Source organism: Mus pahari, chromosome 10 (genome assembly GCF_900095145.1).
Source record: "Mus pahari chromosome 10, PAHARI_EIJ_v1.1, whole genome shotgun sequence".
Classification (NCBI taxonomy): Eukaryota; Metazoa; Chordata; class Mammalia; order Rodentia; family Muridae; genus Mus; species Mus pahari.
Window position 1 is genome coordinate 45,286,573 of NC_034599.1, and position 25,661 is coordinate 45,312,233.

The 25,661-nt window shown below is 45.3% G+C and overlaps 1 non-coding gene and 1 pseudogene across 1 annotated transcript; both read right to left on the reverse strand.

The window, feature by feature from the left end:
- Positions 1 to 680: 680 nt before the first annotated feature.
- LOC115064899 lies at positions 681 to 826 on the reverse strand. The gene has a single exon (XR_003844722.1). It is a non-coding gene; the product is annotated as a small nucleolar RNA SNORA48 (small nucleolar RNA).
- Positions 827 to 19,642: 18,816 nt separating this feature from the next.
- LOC110328519 lies at positions 19,643 to 20,649 on the reverse strand (annotated as a pseudogene).
- Positions 20,650 to 25,661: the final 5,012 nt, after the last annotated feature.

Consider the following 25,661-nt stretch of genomic DNA (forward strand, 5'->3'; position numbering starts at 1 on the left):
CCCAGCAACCACCTCACAACAGACCAATGGCAGGGCCAGCTCTCCCACACTTAAGCCCTCGGGTTGGCACACCCACACCACTGCCACCAGAGAGAGCTCCAGTGTGCTGCCTGTTTGAGATGCAGGGCCTACTCTCCAGAGTGGTGCCACTGATGGGAGATGGGGCCAGCTCTCTAGAGCCAGAGAGGTTGCAGTCAGTGAGAAGCGGGGCCAGTTCTGAACAGTCCCTGGACATCCGAATAGTCCCCAAAGGTTGCCCCACCAGGAACATTCCAATGTTCTCTAGTGGTAATATGAATCACAGACATCAATACCAACCCCTGCCTCTGCATAGCCATGGACCCAGTCATGGCTCTCAGCTGCAGCTCGGGCTGGGACCTCACCTTGGCCCCAGATGATAGGGCTGGTCATTCACAACAGGCTCCTCCTCTCCACCCTCAATTCTCCAGTTCCATCTCTCTTCATTCTGCTTAAGCTGTTCCTCTTCTCTTTCTCTCCCATCTGACCACCACAAATTCACACATTGTGGTGGCTCCTGCTGCAAGCTGGCTATAGGGCTGGCAGGCCCCTGGATGACATCCTCCAAACCCCCTACAGGACATGGCCACAAGTGGCTGTCTATGGGCCTGTGCCGCATTGGAGTCTGAATGTCTGTCTTCCTCCTGGACTTGATTTGATTTTTCTGAGTCCTAGGCATAAAGTAGCTTTGGCCACCAAACCAGGCATCAGGCTAGGATGAACAAAAGACTGCCACCTGCTCTGCGCCCCTGACTGATACAAGAACACCACCACCAACAAGGTATCTCTTTGCCCATTACCCAGGGTGGGGTGGTGGTGGCGAATTGCTATTTTAAGCCTCGAAGTTTTCAGCCATTTTGCTACCCAGCAGGAGACAGATAACTAAAGCAGCAAAGAGAGAAAGCAAGCCACTTAGGAGCAAAACGCAGGAGATGAGACGTGTGAAATGCAGATAATGAGTAAGGAAGTGGCTTGCGAGTTGTAGGAAGACCTCAGAAGGCATGCTAGTTATAAATAATAAATTAGACATCTGCAAGGCATGCTAATGAAATAAATACGGAGCGAGTAGAATGTAAGGTGAAACGAATGTAGAGAAGACAGACTATGACCATATCACCTCTGGGCTGAAACCTTGTCACCCCCAAATCACCTACCCACTGTGGGCATCCATATAGTCTCAGTTTGGCCCCATAGGCTCTGCACGGGAAGTTGACCTAACATCCCAGAATGTCAAGAAAGGAAATTGTCAGGTGATAGCTGACATTGTTCTGACAATGACAACCCTCCTGTCGGAGATGGACTGTGTGCTAGCTTGGGGACTTTCCGCTCTTTGGGCCTTCTTGCATCAGCAGAGACCAAGGATGCAGCGGACAGGAGGGAGATAGATGAGTCTGGGCTTCAAGGAGTGTGGTCCTGCCACCTGCTTGCTTCTTTCCTACGGAGGTAACCTACTGGCCCTTCTCTCCTGCCCCTGCTGTGTGTTTAAAACAGATAGGGTGAACTGAGCTCCGTTCTATTCTAAAACCCCAGAAGTCAGTCCCTTCCTTAGTATAGAACTTACAAGCTACCTGCCACTGCATGTGACAGGGACTTTAGGAAAGTCACCTCACAACTGTATCAGGTTTCTTATTGAAAAAAAAAAAGGCCTAATACTGAATACTCAGCAGTATTATTCATATCGAATATATTCATGAGAAGACATGGCCATGTTCCAGGTACAGCTAGGCAGCTGTCCCAACATGGTTTTCCTTGCATTTGTGTCTCTCTGTACCTGTCTCTTACCTTGGCTACATCATCTATTAAAAGCTGTATACCCAGCTGACAGAATTCCTACGAACAAACAGTATTTCTGAAACCATCTACCTGAGGATCTGGTGTGTGACCAACACCGGGCAATGGTTCATTTTAAATGTCTCTTTTCCTTCCCCTACAAACACTGGGATTGGAATAGCTGCCTCTGTCCTACCATTTCCAAATTGTAGGCAGCCCCTCCATCCCTGTGCTCCAACTCAGGGTACTCCCTCACCAGCTCCCAACTTCTTATTCCTTTGAAGGTTAGAGCTTTGTTCCTTTAATGGGAAACTGTTGCTCTCCCTACAGGAGGAAACTAAATAACTTAAATTCACCCTAAGATACAAAGGGCTAACAATAGGGCCTTGCTCAAAGAGGAGCAGGAGGGAGGAGAGAGAGGAGAGTGTTGAGGGGGAGGGCAATCAGAGGTGAAAGGGGAAAGGCCTCCAAGGGCAAACCTCCATATGGAACTGAACATGGTCATTCAGACATTCAGAGGACCCAGGATCTGTCCAGAACTGATAGGCCACTGCCTCAGAAAGACCTGTCATCCTCTCGTAGAGTCTCCCCCACCCCCACCCTCCCCCCACCCCCTGCCCGAAGCTATCTTCTTGCTGGAGATCAAACCCCTTAAGGGTTCAGGGCAACAGACAAATGCAAAGCTTGCAGCTGGGTGTGGTGCTGCAAAACTGTAAGCCCAAAGCCTGGAACTGCTTCAGCTTCTAAGCCAGGCTAGGTGGCAGAGGGTGACACAACTCCCCAAACAAACAAACAAAAACAAACAAGAATGGAGCTTGCATCCTATCAAACAGAGTTGGGATAAATTAGGTGGCTTCTCTCCAGGGGAATTAGCCCCTCCACCTTCACCTTGCTTCTTCTTGGTCTCTCGACTATGGAAAGGACTCCTTTTTAACTCGAGCCAACAGTAACTTTGCACTGTTTCAAGGTGTAACCCTAGAGCCCCAGAGCAGTCTGGTGACAAAGGGAGATGTTATACTGTAATGGAAACACCCCAACTCAAGAGTTGATAAACATTTAGAGCCCTTGATTGTTGACCCAGGGGCTTGCTATGTAGTTCAGGCCGCCCTGGAGCTCACAATCCTACACGGTCTCTGTGCTGTGTGATGGGAGGGCAAATTTTGAGCATGAGAGTCAAATTGAATCAGATGCCATATTAAGTCTGCCCCCTGGACAAGGGATGTGAGCCTCTTCAGCGTCACCAGGGCACTCTGAAGAACGATCTATCTAGAAATTAGTGGAGTATGGAGTACATCTCCCTGGCCCTCCATCCAGAAGAGATCCAGTTTCCCTGGCTGGAGGAGCCATTTTGTAAGAGTGCATTTTTGTAAGAAAAATCAATATTTTCTTTGTTGTCTAATACTATCCTTGGAATCTTGACTTCATTTTCTTATAGTCCCACTTCCCCCAGAGTTGTACAAACTCCAAACCTTCTAAAACCTGGTTGTACTGCTCAAGGCCCTCAGGGGGTTATTCAGTTAACACACACACACACACACACACACAAATGTGATTGGTTTACAGAAAGCCAAGCACAGTTGGCCACAAATGATTATGAATGGAGTGCTGGGTTCCCTCCCTGCTAACCCAGGTAAGGGTGGGTCTAACACATGGTACAAACCTGACTGTGCTCTGCAGCCAGGCCCCAGCCGGCTAGCCTGGGCCAGAATCCTTAGCGACAGTAATGTTGTTCTGTGGAGAAGCATCCAATTCAGCTGTCCAGGGGGCCCCAAGCTTAGTCTTACTTTTGACACGGAGCAGATTCCCCTTCTCTAAACCGCTGTTTATATTTTAGCCAAGTGTCCTACATAAATCTCAGATCCAACCATCAGACTCTCTGGCTGCTGAAGAAAAGGCAAAGACCAACAAGAAAATGGCCTAATAAGGAGTGTTCATAAAAGAGTTGGGGTGTCTCTGGAAAAGGCTATTCCAGGGGCAAGTCCACACAACCCTACCGTGAGACTCCAGTATTGGAGGCCAGGACAGCGTTGAAAGCAGCTTCAGGGGGAAACCAAGGTTGTTTCAGAGAACCATGCCTCAAGTCAGGGGAGCGGACCTGTGAAATATACACTCGGTTCAGGTCATTCAGAGAACTTCCGGAAACCCCTGCTCCACAGCGCTAGCTAGGAAATACATAGATTTGATTTCAGGTCAAATCTATCCTCGGTATGGCTTCGTTTCCTACCCTCCCCCTGCTCTTCTCCCTCCCCCCCCTTCCCTTTCTTTCTATAAGGAAAATAGAACGCAACTTTGTAATGGCTTTGTGGTCCCATAAATTAATATTAGGGTTTGGTTCAGAGCTCAACGTAGTTATGTGGTAAATTGTGGTTTGGGGCTCATGGTCTGGATGAGGTCTCTGATTCGAAGGCCTGGAAGCTTGCAGAGTGGTGGCTAGAAACGGCTCGGAAGAAACCTTTTGCTTGCAGGAGTTGGCAGCTGAATCGAGCTGGACCTCTGCTGACTCCCGAGTTCTCCAGCCACTGCTTCGGGCTTGGATGCCGCTGTTTCTTTTCAGCCATAGTCTTGTGTAGTCTAGCCCAGAGTAGCTGTTATTTTTAAATAATAATTAGAAAGAGTGAAAGTAATCTTTGGGGAATGCAGAAAGGGAGAAAGTATCTTTTTATATTTAGACATTCTGGACTTGATTATAAATCCTGGAGCGTGGCCGCTCTGCTGGGAATTGCTTCTCTAGGCAACCCCTTCCTACATGATTAACCGACTACTGCCATCTAGTGGATTTGGAGGCCTTTGCCGCCCTAACTCCTAACGGACAAGATGCGTGCTTCGATTTTAAAGAGAAACCATACTTAATTGCCCCCCACCCATCCCCCAACCCCCGCAGATCTTAGGATGGCCCACAGGTAAAGATTAAGGATCAGTCATTCTTGGATATTCCCCTGCACAATGTCTATGCCCTGACATCGATTAAATTAAAAAACAACAACTATGAAACATCAATGGGAGTGTATTTGGCAACTGACCAAAATCACTGTTACCCATTTACTGTGGGTAACAGTCTTACTTATCAATTCCAGTTTCCCACTGAGGCTAGTAAACGGGATCATGACGGACCTTGGGCAAGACCGAAGAAGACCTTATTGGAGGGAATGGGGGATCAGAGTCCTTGTAGCCATTTTCAAACAAACTGTGCTTCGTACTATCCAAGAAGCCCCAGGTTTCAGCCTCCAGGCACTAGGTAGATACAAAGAGTCTCCTACAGATGGGATAAAAGTGTCTGGGGAGTGAACCCTGGATCTTCAGCAGTAGCAGAATTCAAGATCACTTGCAATGTCTGTTCAGAAGGTAGATACATAAATATTCAGAGAAAGAGTTTAAGAAGCCAAATAGACAACACTAGAAGTGTGCAGTTTCCACCTAAAGCTGGATGTGGAGCTGATCTCACACACACACACACACACACACACACACACACACACTCCACACACACTCCCCAGGCCTCAGTCCTCTCATCTGGAAAGTGAAGGCTCTGTTTAATTACCCTTCTGAGCACTTCTAGATGAAGTTGTAGATGCTCAAGTTTTGGGAAAAGCTCCAGGTCTGAGAGGTTGAACTGGAGGATCTTTTACTCAGGGCACCTCACGAAGAGCACTTCCTACAGAAAGTGAGACTATTTCACTTGAATGAGAACTTGAACAGCCACGGGTGAGTTGGGTCATCATGATTGTTATGGATAGGACCTAGGGGAAGGCAGTGTACTGAGTCTCTTCTTGCCTTTAAGTCACCGTGTGACCTTAGCAGGTCCTTCATATAATAACACTAGCTTTCCACAGCTAAAAGATGTCCACAGTAGCTTTGATCTCATCTTCTCCTTAAAGGGTAGTGGATGTATAAACAGGTAGAAGTGCTTCCTTGAAAAACCACAATATGGTTGGGCATGTTGGTAGCACACACTTATAACCCAAGCACTCGAGAGACGGAGGCAAGATTATGAGACTTGAATGAAAACTTGAACAGCCACGGGTGAGTCGGGTGATTCTGGCTATGAGAGTTTATGAGATTATGAGAGTTTGGGGCCATTCTGAGACACACTGCAAAATTACCTTTTACAAAAAACCCAGCTGAGCTGGAAAGGTATTTCAGTGGGCAGTGGTGTCTGTTGTGCTAGCATGAGGAGCTAAGTCCCCAGCCCCTATGTAGAATAGCCAGGCAGCTACATGTGCCTGTAGCCTAAGCATTTGAGTGGTCAGGAAGAAACAGGCAAATCCAGGGATTTACTTGTTAATCGGCCATGTCAGAATGACAGGCTTCTGGTTCAGTGAGAGGCTGGGAGATGCTGTCTCAAGAGAATGAGGCAAACAACTGTAAAAGAAACTCACATACTCATTCACGTGCACATACCACATACACTCACATACTCTATATACATATATAATTGCATATAAGACACATACATACATACAAACACACACACACACACAAACAGAGAGAGAAAGAGAGAGAGAGAGAGAGAGAGAGAGAGAGAGAGAGAGAGAGAGAGAGAGAGTTTAAAATACTGCTTTGTGTCCAGCTTAGGTCAAACCTATTTAATATCATAAATCTCTTCCAAATGACACCCATCAAACAAACAGCCATACAGACTCAAGTCTGAGAATAATAATAAACTAGGTCTTTGGTGGTAAAGAACAGGAAACCATGGTCCTTCTTCAGCCTGTTTCTTTCTGGCCTTGGAGGTTGGGCGGTTATAGCTGAGCCATGAGGTGGAGAGGAGGTAACTGGGAAGCCCCAGGCACACTGCTTTTCCATAGATGGTGATGAGAGGAGTGGTCTTTGGTTCCTACCTGATCCTGTCTTCCCTTCCACTGTCAACCTCTCTGTGAAAGCCGTGGCCATCACCCCCGCAAGCCGTGATTCATAATTGTCAATAACGTTTGTGTCGTTCTGATGCTCTAACTCTATTACATTAATTGCTTTCCTCTCTACATGTTATTTTAAGGTGAACATTAATTGATTCCCAACTGTAATCACAATTATAGTGAGTTACCCTGATTAATGGCAGATGTGATTAATAGATAGGAGGTCCAACTGCTTCTTCTTACTCTGGAAGAGATGATATATGTTACAGCCCCATGGTAGGCTGCATTTCCTCAGGAGTCTAGAGCCAATGCACAGATGTCAGTCACCAAATCTCACTGTTGTTTCTGCTCATTTGGCTGGAGTAAATCTTACCTAGTCCGGCCTGATTCTCTATACCCATTGGCCTACAGTTGCATACGGGGAACTCTCCTGTTCCTGTAGGGTCCCAGAAAGAAAACAGAGTTGGTAGCCTGTTGCCTACAGTTACGAACTCTGAAGCCTGAATCCTGACATGGCTGAGATGGGCAAGGTGATGATAGAAACACCGCATGTTTCAGGCCAGACCCAGGAAAGACATTAGAGGCAGAGGCAATATATATATGTCTGTGTGTGAGTGTGTGTGTGTGTGTGTGTGTGTGTGTGTGTGTGTGTGTGTGTACCCAGATGCTTAAAAACATCCTATCACTGCTTCTGGATTCCATTCTACCTCTGCCTAGATTTACCCTGAAGATCCCCTTGCTAACCTGTCACTTCATCTGGGCTCACCTGTCCTGTGTCCTGCTCTGTGAGTGTCTAGCTGGGAGATGGGTCATCCAATTAATGTACCAACTGATGTAGGACCAGATGCTGAGGAATAGACTCTCCCCATCAACTTTGTGGCTGAGCGTTGCTTTCTCTTCTTCATGACCCCTTTCGCTTTAGTCAAGCTTCCTTCCAAGCAGGCATCCCCTTCCCTCCTTTTTTTTTTTTTTTTTTTTTTTTTAAAAATGGTTTTATTTATTCACATTCCAAATGTTGCTTTTGGGATAGCCCCTGCTCCAGTTGTTCAGGATCCTCATGAGTGTCAAGTTACACATCTGCTACATATAAGCAGGGAGACCTAGGTCCAGTCCAGTCCATGTATGTTCTTTGGTTGGTGGTTCAGACTCTGAGAGTCCCAAGGGTTCAGATTAGTTGACTCTGTAGGTCTTCCTGTGGAGTTCCTACCCCATTTAGAACCTGCAATCCTTCCTCCTATTCTTCCATAAGAATCCCCAAGCTCCACCCACTCCCTCCTTATACACCAGTCAGAAATGTGCTCTTCACCTGTGAGTCCCACGGCCTTGTCTGCACAAGAGAAGCTCCAGAGTGGCTGGAAAGGAAATGAGACTCACCTTGAAACTGCACTGCCTGGCATATGGAAGTTGCCTTGATTCTGTATTTACTTGAGGTGACTGAAGGGATCCTATGAGAGTGTCCATGGGACGTTCATGTTTGCAGCCCATCCCACTGCCAGCTCAAGATTGGGAGATCTCAAGTTTCATACCTATGTTTTCTAAGGACAGGAATAACTTGTCTCTGCCATGCGTCTGATAAAAAAAATCTACTCATCTTCTAGGACTTTGCTTAAATGTAAAAGCTTTCCAATCTGTTCAGGCAGAATAAGCTTTTCTATCACAGGCTAGGAAAGAAATTACTAGGACCCTATAGTCTTTAATGAACTTTGTACCTGCCAATATATAACCAGCAACAAGGGCCCAGCCTGGCCCTGATCCCTGGACCAGAACTTCCTCCAAAAAAGAATCCTTTTGCACTCACAAAGGCTCTGTCCTTAGCCAGCCATCCTCTGGCTGAGTCAGGTGCAGAACACATTGCTTCCTACATTGGTATGCAAGGCTGAGCACTGCAGACGGCTCTCATACTGTGAACATGAGTCTAGTTGTGCAATCCCTAGCCATGACCTCAGCTTCTTTTTCATAAATCCTTCATCACCCCCAGCAGCATATGCATTTTTGTTGTTGTGTAGCTTTTACTGAATATCTTATGGAGAGAGAATTTGGCATTTCACACATGGTAGAACACAACCTCACCAGTGCAATGCAGATGCCCCAGTTGTACACCTCCCTTGAGGACCACAAACAAGTCTGTCTTAATTAGGGTTTCTATTACTATGATGAAATTCTGTGACCAAAAAGCAAGTAGGAGAGGAAAGGGTTGATTTAGCTTACAATTCAATATAGCTGTTTATCATCAAAGGAAGCCAGGACAAAATCTCAAGCAGGGCAGGAACCTGGAGGCAGGAGCTGATACAAAGGCCATGAAGGGGTGCTGCTTACTGGCTTGCTCCCTACGACTTGCTTAAACTGTTTTCTTACAAAACCCAGGATCACCAGCCTAGAGATGGAACCTCCCACAGTGGACTACCCTACCTCTTTGATCACTAATTGAGAAAATGCCTTACAGCTGGATCTTATGGAGGCATTTCCTCAACTTAGATTCCTTCTGCTCTGATGATTCTAGCAAGTGTCAAGTTGACATGTGTGACAAAGTCATCAGTACAAGGTCTTCTCCTTTTAGCCCTACCCTTTAAGCAGTACTTCCTGGATCCTGACCCACACCTTTGTTCTCCTGGACTATCTCCTCCCTTTTCACAACGGATCACCCACAGACTCTCTTCCAGTAAAACTCCACAAACAAATTTTAACACCAGAAAACCCTGTTTCTCTACTTTACTACTGTCTGCCCTGTAAAACCTCTAGACTAGCAATTGTGATTTTTAAAAAGATCCCTTATGTTAAAATGTGTAAATTGAGCTACTAATTAAGAAGTGAGTTTTATGCTTGCTTCCTCTGACTGCCTGGGACTCAGTCTCAGGCTACTTCACTTACAGGTCATGGAACCTTAGGCAAAACACTTATCTATTTTGAACCTCAGTTCTTCATACACAAAATAGAGCCAATACCAATCTCAAGGAGTTATTGTTTAGATTGAACAAGAGGAAGTATGTGTTTTATAGAGACGTTAGGTTTTATGGATGGACTACTACTATGCATGTATGTATGTACTTTTGTATGCTGTCGTTGTTGTTCTAATATTAAACAGGACTGTACTCTCTAGCATAGCAAGCAGTTACTATTGTGCATGAAGTAGTACCGGACTCACCTCACCTTTCAATCACAATAATTGATAACAGTTATTCAAATGCCTTCTGGTGGATACAGGTATTTAGATGTGAGACATGGAAACTGCTTTGTCCTGTTCAAGAGCTCGAACCTTTCCCACCCATGTCAGTTTAACTCCAGCATTGTACATTGTGAGGATATGTGGTAGCTGAGTCTCCCATCAGCCTAAGGGCCTTGCTGCTCTTAATTGGTAATTGGTTCAGTTCCAAAATAGCTCAGCCCTTCCAGGCAGAAGAAGCTTCAGGCTATGTCCTGATGGACAGAAAAGAGATATGTGTGGGCATGGGTATATGTAAATATTTAACCGCCTCAGAAGAACTGAAGCTCAGAGCTATGGATGCAGCTCAAAGATTATGTTACAAGTGGGGCCGTCAGCAAGAGCCTAGCTCTGAAGCTGCCACAGAGATTGCAAGCATGTATTCAAGTCAACAGATTTTGTTCAGCAACAGGCTGGTGGCTATCAAAAATTATGCTCTGTCTTGCTCTGGTAGAACTATGCAACAATATATTATTTTTGTTGTGACCAAATACAAGACAGAGACAATTTAAAGGGGAGGAAGTTTTATTTTGACTTGTGGCTTCTGAGAGTTTAGTCCATGACCTCTTAGGAAGGACATTTTAATGACCAGAGCACATTATGGATGGAAGGCAATTCTTTACTAACAGAAAACAGAGAAAATATAATACAGGAAGTAACCAGGGAAGATACAGTCCTCAAGGCCCTACAGCCCAGCAACCTGTTTCTTCCTCTTCCACCTCCAACTAACCTTCTGCCTTTCAGCATCTTTGAATAATGCCACCACAGTCTGTCAAGGACTTGATCCTTAGTTTAGAGTCCTCGTGACATAATCCTTCTTGAAAATGCCAGCAGAGACACAGTCAGAGGTGTTCCGTACTCCAATCAGGTTTACAATGAAAATTAACACTTTCTCTCTCTCTCTCTCTCTCTCTCTCTCTCTCTCTCTCTCTCTCTCTCTCTCTCGTGCGCACATACACACATACACAGACACACACACACACACACACACACACACACACACACACACACAAATACCCATAGCCCCTGAGGGATGAGAAATGAGATGCTGCTGCATGCTCTAAATTTCAATTCAGAGCCAAATAGAGCTACATCTGAGGCCAGCAGTCAGCCAAAACCAAGTTGGCTTAGCAGTGTGAGGGTGGTTATTGTTGTTTGGACTCTCTCTGGAGTGAGCCTGGCAAAGAAGCTAAACAAGAACTCAGAGAACTTGTTCTGATTCATTCCCGGGATTTCCATCTGTGTATTAATAATAATATTCAGGGCACACCTTCAGGACCTCAGCAGAATAAGTGCTTCCTTTACAAAAATCATCTGCCTTATCCCGTCCATAATTATCTTAGATGCTCTTTGTTTTTAAGATTTGGTTTACTTATTTTTTAATTTATGTGGATGTGAATGTGTGCCTGCATGAATGTATGTGTACCATGTGTGTGCCGATGCTCAAAGAGACCAGAAGGCAGCATTGGACCCCCTAGAACTGTTGTTACTGGTTGCTGTATGCTGCCTGATGTGGGTTCTAGAAACAGAAATGAACCAGGGTTCTCTGCAAGAGCAGTAAGCATTCTCAACTGCTAAAATATATCCAGTTCTCTTTTTGCTGTTCTTAATCAAGAATTTGGGGCCTGGGGCTCCTGAGAGTACAAGCAAAATGTTAGATAAAGGGTCCATAGCTTTGTTAAATTATCAGAAAAAAAAACAGTGATAGAAACAGATGTTGTTTTGCCCTTCTATCAAAAGAGTTCCAGAAATAAAAATTCTATCTCAAATCTCAGTAGATGTAGCTCACTGAAGACAGGTTCTGGATCCTAATAAAGAGGTGGTCCCATTGTCAATGGACACCTTCTCTTCAAAGTGTCTAAGCAATATTAGCAATATTACCATATTTTCTCCTGGTAAGTCTGTGGATGATAGTAAGGAATTGACAATGAATCATACAATACCTATGTCACCACATTCAAAATATAGGCAATATAATACAGCCAGATTAAATCCTAGTTATTTTGAGTGTTGTTTAGAAAAATGTTGATTAGTTCATTAAAGACCTTCTTCTGGCCATGTGTTCTGGGGCTTTGCCATTGCCCATGTCTATCAACAGTCTTACCAATTGTTCAAAAACCCCCAGAAAGCGGGGTAATGAGGTTTGTATCTGACACCATCTGCAGGGGATCAGTGAAAACACACACAAAACCCATACTCAAACCCCATACTCAGTTTTAAGTAATACATGAGATTTAACACTGTCACAGAGTCCCAAATTCAGAACCTGGAAAACACCTTGCGTATCAAAGGGGCAGAAAATCAGAAGGGATTACAGCAGCTGCCCAAGTCACTGATAAACCGTCAGACACATGTTCGTGAGCAATGGTTGGTTTCCAGGACTGAAAAGTCAGCGTCCCACTGGACACAAAGTTGTTTTAACCACGGTGTCATCCCAGCAATGACCAGGAATGGCTCAATTTCATTTGGATGGAAAGCCATCCTCCCCTTCTGATATTGTTCCATCTTCTTCCCACCATTCCCCCTTTAGGAGTGAAAGGTATAACTTTGGATGTAATAAATAAGTCCTTCATGCATTGCATACGTCCTAACTTAGTGTTTATGCCAGGCATTCTAGTTATTACCTCGTCTCATGATGGAGGAAGGAATATGGGACCCAAGATAGACACCCAGAAACAGCAGTAACGGGAGAGTGCACACTGCACCATGATGTTGCAACAATGGGGGGGGGGGCTTGTGTTAACCCAGCTTACCACAGGCAGGTTGTATGATCACGAGTCACAAATGGTAGCTTGGTGCGTTAGTAGGGCTCACTCCTGAGGTCACCTCATCAAGACAGCCACAAGCATGACATACAGTAGTTACAAAACTCATACTGACTGGATAGAGGGGAGACTGCCTGACATATCTGAGACCAGGTCTCAGCTCAGCCATCCCAGCAATGAGACTTCAGCTACAGTGAATGAACTTGGGGAGCTTCAGCATCTTGTAAAGCAGAGATGGTGATCTTCGTTTCACACGGTGGTTCTCAATTTTAATAAAAGGGAACTGTGGTGGTTTGAATATGCTTGGCCCATAGGAAGTGGCACTGTTAGGAGGTATGGCCTTATTAGAGGAGGCGGCCTTGTTAGAAGAAGTGTATCACTGTGGAGGTGGAGTTTTGAGGTCTCATATATATGCTGATGTCTGGCCAGTGTGAAACAGAGCCTCCTCCTGGCTGCCTGCATATGGCAATCTCCTCTTGGCTGCCTTTGGACCTTATCTCCTTCAGCTCCATGTCTGCCAGGATGCTGTCATGTTTCCTGCCATGAGGATAAGGGACTGAACATCTGAAACTATAAGCCAGCCCCAATTACATGTTTTCTTTTACAAGAACTGCCCCGGTCACGGTGTCTCTTCACAGCAAAAAATTTCAAACTAAGACAGATATGTACTAATGAACATGGTGATTCATCAAGATACCAGGAGCCAGTAAGTATGAATTTTAGTATCCATTTTCTTCTGAATCATGTGCCAGCAAAATCATATTTGGATAATTCTAGGCATCACAGTTTAAGAATAATATTCACATGTCTTTTCAAAATAGTAAATGAAAAAGAGCAACATAAAGAGAGACTTAGGAAGCAGAAATCGTCAAGGAGCAAAAAGGATGGAAACAATAAGTTGTCCTTGGTCTTCTTTAGAGCTTTAGCAGATTCCATAGATGCCTCCAAGGCATCTGGGAGCTCCATTCTATCTCTAGTATAGAAAGCATCCTGACCATTGGGTCAGGCCAGAGTGAAACAACTGCATCATGGGCCTTTGCCACTGGTACTTCTCAGCCAGCGTGAAGGGACGGCTGTGGGGTGTGTGTGCAGTCACGAGTTCACTCTCCAGGGGGTTTATTGTGTGCCTACTCAGTGCTCTCATTTTTGTCCTGGGGAACGTTGGATTTAAATGGGAAAAGGACACAGCCTGTGGGTCTAAAACACTTAACAAAAGCAAGCAAGTCATTCGGAGAGTTTTGCTGCCAAGAGCTGAGGGAACTTGGGGGAATTTGTAAGGGGTTGCTGGTGTGGGTGCGAGGTGAGTTCATGACCCCTAAGGTTTCTTGCTTCTTCTTCTTTTTTTTTTTTATGACTCCATATAAGCACTCATCTTCCTGAAATGAACACTTAGTAGATTTAGGTCCTTAATACTTTAATGGAAAAAGTCAACAACAATTATAAAAAAACACCTTATATCTGTAAAATACATCTTTCCCAATCTGACGGGAGAACATCCTCATTTTTCTTACATTTTAAATTGACATTTAACCCTTACGCAAGACTATGTTTTGGTAAAGAAATTCACGAAGAAGTGAAAATGGCAGCAGAGATGGGCAGAGCTCAAGTTTCCTGTTTCAATTGCTGCCCTTGTCAGCAGATTAGAACTCATTCTCCATCAGTGGGTTTTGTCCTGCAAAGTCACCCTACCACACCTCTCTCCTATCTCCCCTGTGCTCCTCCCATCTCTTCTCTTCCCTCCTTCGGTCTCCTATCCCAAATGCACTATTGCAAGCTCAATATCTGGCAGAGGAATGACCTGGCTGAGAGCCCAAGTTTCCCTCAGAAATGCAGAAGTATGCATCCTATACATTTGGAATTCCAAAGGCTGCTTTGTCAGAAAAAAGAAAATTAACTGTTGGAGCAGCGGACCTTGCCACCAGCCCAAGAGAATGATCAGTACAGACAGCAAAGGAAGGATGCTCCTTGTTGGCTCTGCTCTAAGTCAAGATTCATGAATGACTTCAGGTGGAGGGGGAGAGAGAGAGAGAGGGAGAGAGAGAGAGAGAGAGAGAGAGAGAGAGAGAGAGAGAGAGGACTTAAGGAGTCTATACATATACACAGGGAAAGGGCCTGCNGAGAGAGAGAGAGAGAGAGAGAGAGAGAGAGAGAGAGAGAGAGAGAGAGAGAGAACTTCAGGAGTCTATACATATACACAGGGAAAGGGCCTGCTTTGCTCTGAAGAACAGTGTATTCAGGCTCTGCCTCATTTGTTTGGCTTTCATTTGAAGTTGAAGTGGCAACCAGGGATCATGTCCTGAAATTTGGACCCCTGCTGAGCTGTTTAGGGTACCAGAAACTCTGATGTTGTTTTTCATCCCGAGTGAATGAAGCAGACTGCCTGACTAGGCTGTTGAAAGACAGCATGGGGCACCAGCTTCCACCTCATCCCCTCAGAGTAGCCTGCTATCCCTTTAGGAGAAAGATGTGTGCTGAAGGAAAAAAACAAAACAAAACAAAACAAACAAACAAAAAACCAGTACAAAGCCACACCCAAGGTCTGAGACCTTCCTGAGGTATGCAGACTGGTTTGGAAGTTCCAGCCCTGTGACTTGTGCAGATTGCTCCCAGAAACACCAGAGAGAAAATATAGGCTGATCCATGAAATACCAAGCTGAGATGAAATTCCTCAAAAGAGACTTTCTATTTTGGGGCCATGGCAGTGTCACTAGATGACCTATACCTATACAGTTTCTCTCTCTCTCTCTCTCTCTCTCTCTCTCTCTCTCTCTCTCTCTCTCTCTGTGTTTCTCTCTCTCTCTCATACACACACACGTACACACATGTAAACACACACCACACATACACACATGTAAACACACACCGCACATACACACATGTACACATACATGTACACACACATGTACATACACGTAAACACACACATACACATATCACACACACAACACAACACCACACAATAATTAGCTCTGACTGGTTACATAAGACCTGAACAGAATCAAACCAGTGGACATTCCTGGGTGCATGGGGGAGGGGCACACAAGGCCTCCCTTCCAGCTGAAGACATATTGGCAGTCGATGGTTACAGGGGCGGAGAGAAGAATCATTTCTCCTCAGAGGTGTAGCTCCTGGCAGGTTGCTTCTGCCCCTGCAAATGGCCACTTGACCAATACCTGTACAAACAATGCTGATTTGACTATGTAGAATTATAAAACAGGATGTAAAGTTGAGAGGGAAGCGTGCTAGGGAAGCCAAAGGGGGAAGAGAAGGTAGAGGGTGGATATAGTAAAATTATATCGCATACATCTATGAAATTTTCAAAGGACAAATAAGAATATATACAAGTATTTTGGAGATCACTTACTTGCATATCTCCTGTCTCTCTCCTCCCAAGACAATTAGGCCACTCTGGAAGGTTTTGTTCTTCATTGCCACAGCCCCAGTCTATAAAACAGGATGCGCCGAGTGAGTTCTCATTAAATAACTGTATCCTCACTTGTGGCCTCAAGTCCTCTTACTGGAGATTTATTAACTGAGTTTTCAAAGACTTCAAAGTTATTAAAATGCAGACATTCCTAGAATAGCACTTTAAACCTTAATAATAATTCTTCGCTAATAAACTTTAAGAGTGGGAGACTCAGCCATTATAGTATAAAGCATAGATACTGTCTAGAGCGTTGTTTGAGATGAAAACATTTCAGAGAGGAAGGCCTGAAGCAAGAGTTAGGAACAGGAAGGAAACAGTGAATCAGGCCCCTAACCAGTCTCCTTTAAATTTTGTCACACTTGGTCATCAGTTCCTTTACTTCCTGACTCTACCATCATGAAATCCTAAGCCAGCTCTGATGGAAGGAACCTTTCCCCTCCTCTCCCATCATCTGTACTGAGACTGTATCACCTAGGGAGCCTTCAATGCCAGGGATTAACTACCTGGGCTTCTTTGTCATACATGCTTCCTGTCCCTGCCAAGTCAGCTTTATAACACACAATCTATGCCACAATAATCCTTTCCTGGTGTTTTACACATGCCGGTGGGTATGACTAGTCACGTTCAGAAGTGTGCAGAAGTGATGACTGCTCTGTGACCGTTGTTCCTGGGTGTAAACGAGTCACTGAGACTGTGAGATCTTCCAGAGATCTTTGTCTCTGGTCACGATGACCAGCATTTCAGATTAGCCTGAGCATGAGTGTGACAAAGGAAGTAGTTATGGGTGATTAACTGGTCTGTATTTCAAAGCTAGGTATGCTCTAAAGGACATCATTTGCTGCCTCTATGAATCAGATAACCCTCAAGGGACAGTGGCCCCAGGATCAAGCCTCCAATTGCCAGATCACTAACACAGGAAAAGAGGAAGATACAGTCTGTGGTGGGGACATCTGTGAATGAAAACAAATGAACAAGACGATTTCATCTTTATATACAAGCTGTGAGGGACAAAGACATCTGCCTAGGATAAGAGACACAAAACTTGGAGAAAGCCAATGCCTCCCTGGAGCCCAAGCAACAGAAAAGAAACATTTACTGGGGGGTTGGGGGGGTTGGGGGGGGAGAACCATGCCTGGGTTAAGGCCAGAGGGTAGAGAGGACTTAGAGAGGTGTCAAGAAAAGAGAAAAAGTGGGGTTGGTTGATTGATGGTTTCAGAGTAAACAATAGGAAAAATTAGGTGGAGTGAGAAAGTGGCACACAGAGGTTGTGAAAGACAGCAGGAGAGAGGCCATTAGGAACAAAAGAAACAAGGGACAGGAGCCATGCTGGATAGAGTGTGCTGGGATACAAACTCATGAAGTCAGGAAGCCTGACTTAGCTAGAATTAGGGGTCAATGCTCTTGACTCAGTGCTATCTTGGCATAAAGTTCTTATACTTTGCAATAGGACTTCTGCCCAGACAACAATAGAAAGGATGAGTCGACCTCTGAATGATGTATTCCCAGGAGAATTACCAAAGCTGGGGGGCCGGGGGGGGGCTTCTGAGATTTAAAGCTTACCTGTGTAAATAGAGAAGCCGGGGATATTTAGAGAAACTACCTTTGACTTTTCTCCATGTAAACAGAAAAGGGATGAGCTAAATCTTTGGTGAATCCCCAGTAGAGTTCTTGTGACCCATATACCTCTACATGCCCCTGATTTTAAATTTGTCACTGCACCAACAGACAAAATACGCACTCGGGACTTCAGGATATAGGAGACTAAAGACATGGGCATCAGAGGAAGTTGACAGAGATGACTTCTTTCTTTATTTACATTTCAAATGCCATCCCTATACCCCCCCCCCGCCCCTGCTCCCCACCCACCCACTCCCACTACTTGGCCCTGGCCTTCCCCTGTGCTGGGTCATATAAAGTTTACAAGACCAAGGGGCCTCTCCTCCCAATGATGGCCGATTAGGCCATCTTCTGCTACATATGCAGCTAGAGACACAAGCTCAGGGGGTACTGGTTAGTTCACGTTGTTGTTGCACCTACAGGGTTGCAGCCCCCTTCAGCTCCTTGGGTACTTTCTCTAGCTCCTCCATTGGGGNCCCTNTGTTCCATCCAATAGCTGANTGTGAGCATCCANTTCTNTGTTTGNCAGGCACTNNCATAGCCTNACAAGAGGCCGCTATATCAGGGTCCCTTCAGCAGAAACTTGCTGGCATGTGCATTAGTATCTAGGTTTGGTGGCTGATGATGGGATGGATTCCCGGATGGGGTAGTCTCTGGATAGTCCAGACAGAGATGACTTCTAAGACATCTAGATTCCAAACCCTGGGAGTCCACACTGGGGAACGGGCGGGCTGGCCATAGCATCTTCCTCCTGACTGGAGACCTCATTGCTCAACTTTCTCAGTCCTGCATTTAGAAAGCTTGAAGTCTGGACTCCTCTCACACTCAGAGCCTTCCTCCTGGAGGGTTCCTGTTTCTGTTTCTGTCACATCACTCATGGTGTGGTGAGTCTCCACTGTCAACTCGACTGTGTTTAGAGTAACCTCGAAGATACACCTCTGTGTCCGTGAGTATGCTTTCAGAAAGGTTGAACAGAGGAGGGAAGACCCACCCTGAATGTGGGTGGCATCATCCCTTGGGCTGGAGTCTTGGGCACATTAAAAAATGAAATTAAAGAAAGAGAACGGGAGTAGCAATATTCGCTTCTTCCAGCTTCCTGACTGTGGATACAGTGTGACCAACCACTCCACATTCTTGTCACCAGGCCTTTCCCACAATTATAAGCAGTATTCTTTGAAACACTGAGCTAAACCAACCTTCTACCCTTAGGTTCTCCTTGTCAGATACCTGATCAGAGCAATAAGTAAGGAAACTAACACAATCCCCTTACTAATACTGACTTTGCCCATTGGTTTCCTATCCCCTCCCACAGTTCTGACTTCATACTTACACTATAGGACTGCTTTTTAAATGTGTAATTCACTCATTCGTCTTCAGTTAACATAGATTCGTGAAACATTCAGCAACTTTTTGGAGGTGCAGCAAACTTTATTGATGGTATTCAAGAGCGTAGAGAGGGCTGGGCCGTGGTGGCACACGCCTTTAATCCCAGCACTTGGGAGGCAGAGGCAGGCAGATTTGCGAATTCGAGGTCAGCCTGGTCTACAAAGTGATTTCCAGGACAGCCAGGGCTATACAGAGAAACCCTGTCTCGAAAAACCAAAAAAAAAAAAAAAAAAAAAAAAAAAAAAGAGTGTGTATGTCTAATAACACAGATATGTCTTTAGATCGTTAATTAAAATGTATTGGTGAATATTCATGTTGTAAGGTTTATATGTTGAGGTTTTAGTTGCATGGGAGATAACATTAAGTTCTTTTACTTGCTTATATGCTAGGGGAAAATAATTTAATGAACGATATACATAAATGTTCTATTGTACTAAATAGTTTTATGTACATCCGTAGGCTCCTCCTGTTATCATGGGGGTCTGGGATGGAAATTGTGAGGGAGATGTTCACTGTTGGGGGCCAAGTTGGGATAGGGACTCCTCAGCAACTGAGGGACTCTCTCTTGCTCTTAGTGTCCTTGCTGGGGTGGGTGGTCCAGGGTTTCTTATTCCTTGGAGGCCATGTAGGCCATGAGGTCCACCACCCTGTTGCTATAGCTGTATTCATTGTCATACCAGGAAATGAGCTTTACAAAGTTGTCATTGAGAGCAATGCCAGCTCCAGCATCANAGGTGGAAGAGTGGGAGTTGCTGTTGAAGTTCCAGGAGACAACCTAGTCCTCAGTGTAGCCCAGGATGCCCTTCAGTGGACCCTCAGATGCCTGCTTCACCACGTTCTTGATATCATCATACTTGGCAGGTTTCTCCAGGTGGCATGTCAGATCCACAATGGACATGTTGGGGATAGGAATACGGAAGGCCATGCCAGTGAGCTTCCTGTTCAGCTCTGGGATGACCTTGCCCACAGCCTTGGCAGCACCAGTGGATGCAGGGATCATGTGCTGGGCAGCACCAAGGCCATCACACCACAGCTTTCCAGAGGGGCCATCCACAGTCTTCTGAGTGGCAGTGATAACATGGACCATGGTCATGAGCCCTTCCATGATGCCAAAGTTGTCATGGATGACCTTGGTCAGGGGGGTTAAACAGTTGGTGGTGCAGGATGCATTGCAGACAATCTTGAGTGAGTTGTCATATTTCCCATGGTTCACACCCATCACAAGCATGGGGGCATTGGCAGAAGGGAGCCCTTTTGGCTCCACCCTTCAAGTGGGCCCGGCCTTCTCCATGGTGGTGAAGATGCCAGTAGACTCCACGACATACTCAGCACCAGCATCACCTGATTTGACGTTAGCAGGGTCTCGCTCCTGGAAGATGATGATGGGCTTACCGATGACAACAAGCTTTCCATTCTCAGCCTTGACTGTGCCTTTGACTTTGCCACGGGTGGAGTCATACTGGAACATGTAGACCATGTAGTTAGGTCAATGAAGGGGTCGTTGATGGCAACAATCTCCACTTTGCCGAGTGTAGAGCAGAAGGCAGTCCTGGTAACCAGGTGCCCAACACTGCCAAATCCGTTCACACCGACCTTCACCATTTTGTCTATGGGACGAGGCTGGCATTGCACAAGAAGATGAAGCTATCTCTGTAACATGGAGGAGCACAGAGCCAACGTCCAGCAATTTGAACAGGACAAGGGTGCTGGGTGTGGTACAGGAAAGGAGAAACACTGGAGAGGGGAGAGTTTGTGCGCTATGGAGAAGGACATGACTTACAAAGGCCTTTATTCTGCAAAAAACATGTTAGGCATTGGGTGAGAAGAACATGGTTCAAATTCTAGGTACTAGGCCAGATGTGATGGCACATGCTTTCAATCCCAGCACTCTGGGGCAAAATCAGGCAGACCTCTGTGAATTCCAGGTCAGGCTAGTCCACATATCAAGTCCTAGGCCAGCCAGTGCCATATTGTGAGAACTTATATGATGATAATGATTATGATGGTGATGGTGGTAGAGGTGATAAAATCTGCAAAGCTTTTGGGTAGGATTTCGTCTTCCTCAGGGATCTTCCTCTGCAGTAAAAATAAGAATAATAGTAATAAATCTGCCCACAATGTTCATATGAAGATCACATGGATATCTGTGGAATTGCTATTTAAACTATTAAAAAGAGCAGTTATCTGCAGATAGTAATAATTTTCTATCTACAAGTTAAAAAAAATGTGTTCCCCCCTTTCATTCCTAAGGGCTCGGTTGTTGGAGTAGAAATGCCCCCCCTTTGTCAGGACACTTAGAACCAAACAGGTTGGTTGCTGAAGTCTCCATAGAAATAGTCCTTCCTGGGGGCACCTCTGAGTCCCATGCTTTCCTAGTCCCCATTTCAAATTCTAGCAGTTCTATAGGCAGCCATGGTGGAGGGAGTTCCCAGCTGCTTGGGGTGCTCGCAACCAACTTAATCAGGGCCTCTAACTTGCAGAGAAGGCTCTCAGTAGAAGGCCCTGTCCCAGCTAGCGGAGCTGAGTGTCTGTTCAGATAATGGCCTGCACAGCTGTGCCATGGTAGATCTTTCCCCAATTACAGTAGCATTAGGGATGTTATTGGAAAGGACGTTCTCCCACCATTGAGTAGTAAATGCTTTGCTAATTTGCCTGATGATCCATTTATGATGGCTGCTCTCTGATCCCCTTCTACAATCCACCTTTAATGGCTGGTCTGTTAGGGTAGGCCAGACTTCTCCAATGAACCAACTTTATTTTATTATGGCTTATTATTGTATTTCGTTCAGGGAGGGCCTGCAAATGAGAAAGGAGCCCACAAAACTCGGTCGTCATGGGCATAATGATTGCCAAAGCACTTAGAAAGAAAGAAAAACAAATAATAATCTTTGCTAATTGAAACAGTAAAATGTGAACAGCTCAGAATGAGCCCATGAAGCATTTTAAAAGTAGGGGGGCAGGGGAGAACACACACACACACACACACACACACACACACACACACATGCTTCTGAGCCTTTGATAATATTCAGGGCTCTTAGACTAAAAGGTCAACTGTCTCCAGCAAGCCCTTGTTTTGTGTGTGTGTGAAGCTCTACACATTGGTTATTTTTTTTGTATTTGGGGCAAGATTGCTCTATAATTAAATCCATTTCCCTTGAGGGAGCTTCGCTTCTCTCATGTGCGTCTGCCGCGTGCTCTTTGACGAATGAGATGTGAAAGGAGGTTTGCTTCGGTTTGCATTTGAGCCTACAATTGTCCCACTCTCTCCTTTTGCCTTATTTTCTCCCTCAGGTTCTCCCATTCTTTGGCCATAGACATAAAATACAAACAAATCAAGGCTTCTCACAACAGCTTTGCTCAACCCCAAGCAAATTGCAGGGAAGAGCTGCCATCTAGAAGAGCAGCCAACTGTTGAGTAAGCAAGTCATCACGGAATTGATTTTTTTTTCCCCTCCCTTGTAAAGATAAACTAACTGCTGCTGGATTCTGTTGGCTCTACATCCTCCCTTGAACCAGAAAAAAACATATGCTACCATGCAAGAAGTGGATGAAGCTGAATTTTTCTGGTTTGGGAGACACCTATTTAAGCCCAGGGACCCCAGGTAGTTGTGTTACATGCAGACTTCATGCCTCTTTGGTCCATTTTCAAGTTGTTCTTTTGTTGTTGCTGCTTGTTGCTACTGTTGTTTTTGTTCTGTTTAGTTGTTTTGCTTTTCGCTGTGAGTGAATATCTGGCCAATGCAACTTAAGGGAAGACTTGTTTTAGTTTTCGGTTTGAGGGGCCACAGTTCATCACAGCAGGAGGGCATGCTAGCAGGTGGTCCCATGGCAGCATGTGACTAGAACTCTGTACCTCCCCACATCTCTTCAGAACAGGAAAGAAAGGGAGGAGACTGGAAGCGAGACTGGAAGCGAGGCTGTAAAGGTCCACCTTCTGAACACCCACTTCCTTCAGCCAGGGCTTGCCTCCAAAGGTTCTGCAGCATCCTGTAACAGTGCCAGCAACTGGGAAGCAAGAATACCAGTGCCTGAGCCTGCTGGAGACATTTAATTTCCAAACTATGACACTTCAGGTCAAACCCTACCTTCCCAGTAAGGGAATCTGAGGAAAGATAAACCCAATGAAGCCAATCTCCCCACTTGTGATTGATAACAGCTCAGGACATAGTATGAAAAGGACGGTTCTGGTCACCACCCTGTCCTCCCATAGTATTGTGTAGCCAGCAAAAATATTTTCTTCATAAGTGAAGCTGAGGGTTGAGGAAATGCTGCAGCTGGGGAAGTGCTTGGCTGGTGAGCATGAGGATCTGAGTTTAAGCCCCAGGACCTACAATAAGATAAAAGACTGAGCTGAGCATGGTGGTATACATAGCTGAGTATGGTGGTATACACTCGTAATCCCAGCAGGTTACAAGGCAGAGATGGGCAGATTCCTGGGGCTCACTGCATGGATAACTTGGCCTACTTGGGGAATTGTAGGCCAGTGAGAGAGCCTGTCTCAAAAAACAAGGTGGAAGACACCTGAGGTTGGTCCCGAGTCTATACACACACACATGCAACACATGCCTGTGTGCCTGCATATACATGGACATGCATACACAGACATGCAAATATACATGCTGAGTAGATAAATAAATGAAAGATAAGAGGAACAGACATTTTCAAAACAAAGAAAAAAGTGGCAGATTCATGACCAGCAGGTTTGCTCTGAAGAGGTTGTCACAGGAAGAACGGAAGGGTTTCTCTTGAGGGGGTCTCAGAATGTGACGTCAAAGGGCTACACATTTTATATTACTTATGTCTGGGTATTTATGTTTTCGACATTAGGAATTAGTAAACTGCTTTAGATTGAGGTCCTGTTACATGTCTTCCATCAACTTCATTCATGTCTTTATTTGGACTGACTCCTCCCTTCATTGAAAAGATCCTCACTTACAATAGCATAGGAAACTGTGACTTCCCATAGGCACACCTGAATTTCACAAAACTGAATGTCAGAGTGAGACTCCAAGTCCCCGAGCACTGCCCTCGCTGACTGACGTGACGAGGCCTGCACTAAGGAGCAAGCCTCCTCCACAGGAAGGTGTAATGCTGACTTGTTCTGTGTGTGAAGGCTGGCTGCTGGGAATCTGGCAGAACCCAGACCAGGACTGTGTGTGCATTTACAAAGAGGTGTTATCAATGTGCCGGAGAGGACCCAGACCTTGATATCCATCGGCAGTTGTTGAATTTCCTCAATGAGTATCACTCTGAAGTCACAAATGAAGAGACAATCGTCTCAACAAATATAACTATATTGAGAACTAAGCATGCTCAGAACCCAGAGCCCAGACCAGAGAATCTGGAAGGTGAATCAGTGGGACGTGCAGACTTAAGTAGCACACAGAAGAGACAACCATGGAGGTTATCGGTCAACAGAGCATTCTGGCCATATGAGGCCATTCCTCTGCTCATTCTCACTGAAGGCCACGACACTCAAAGACCCCCACAAACTCCAAACACCCCAGAGGTCAGTTTATCGAATCTGCAGTCTGGGAGGCCCTTCTGCTTTGCTAAGTCCGACACCTCACAACACCCAGGTCTGGGACTTGGTTATTTTTTTTCCTCCCTAGTTTTGTTTGCGGTGTCACAAACCATCTTTGCTGCCTGTCATATGAGTCATTATAATATTTGCTTAAGCATTTAAATCAAGCCCTTTACTTAAAGCCAGTGGTAGCTGAGCTTTAATTAAAGTATATTTGCATACATTAATATCACCCAGCTTCCCTACATTTTCACTGTATCTTTGCATTCAAAACATGACATTTCAGTAACAATAGTTGTCAGCCCCTCTGGCTCTTATTTATGCTACAATTACAGGTCCTGCTAATTATGGCCCTGCTGGCTTCTTCAGCCTCCTGACAAGGGCCTGTTTGCAGTCACTGCTTCCAGCCCTCCCTTGTGTAGGCTGCAGCCTTTAAAGAGCACCTCCCCCATGCCACCATGGGGCCAAGATGCTGAACTCTCCTGTCTCTATCTCTACAGTGTTCCGGGACTTTGGGATTCGAGAGGAGCAAATGAGGGGGTGTTGGTTTTGGTTGGTTGGTTGGTTGGTTGGTCAGTTGGTTGATTGGATTTTGTTGTTGTTGTTTTTTGTTTTGTTTTGTTGTTGTTTTTGTATCAGAGAGTGGGATCTGTTAGTTTTCTGCCAAACCCCTAGGATTAAAGAGAAGACCAGTGTGAACTCATAGACAGCCTGGAATCTTCTAGAAGGTCAGGTAGTCCTGAGGAAAAAAGGGGTTTTCATATAAAGATTCTGGGCTCCCTCCACCTCCAGCCATAGGTTTCTATTTCTGGAGGGCAGAGGGCAGAGTACCTAGCAGCTGATTATCTAATGTCACCACGGAGGGGATGACCATCTGCTGAATCCCTCCTCTGCTTCAGGATGCAGTAAAGGTGATCCGCATCTAGACAAGTCCCTCTTCTACAAGCTATGCTGGAGCACTAACCACTCATCCTTATTTTGTACTCTCTCTCTCTCTCTCTCTCTCTCTCTCTCTCTGTCTCTCTCTGTTTCTCTCTCTGTGTGTCTCTGTCTGTCTGTCTGTCTGTCTCTCTCTTTGTCCCTCTCTCTGAGTCTCTCT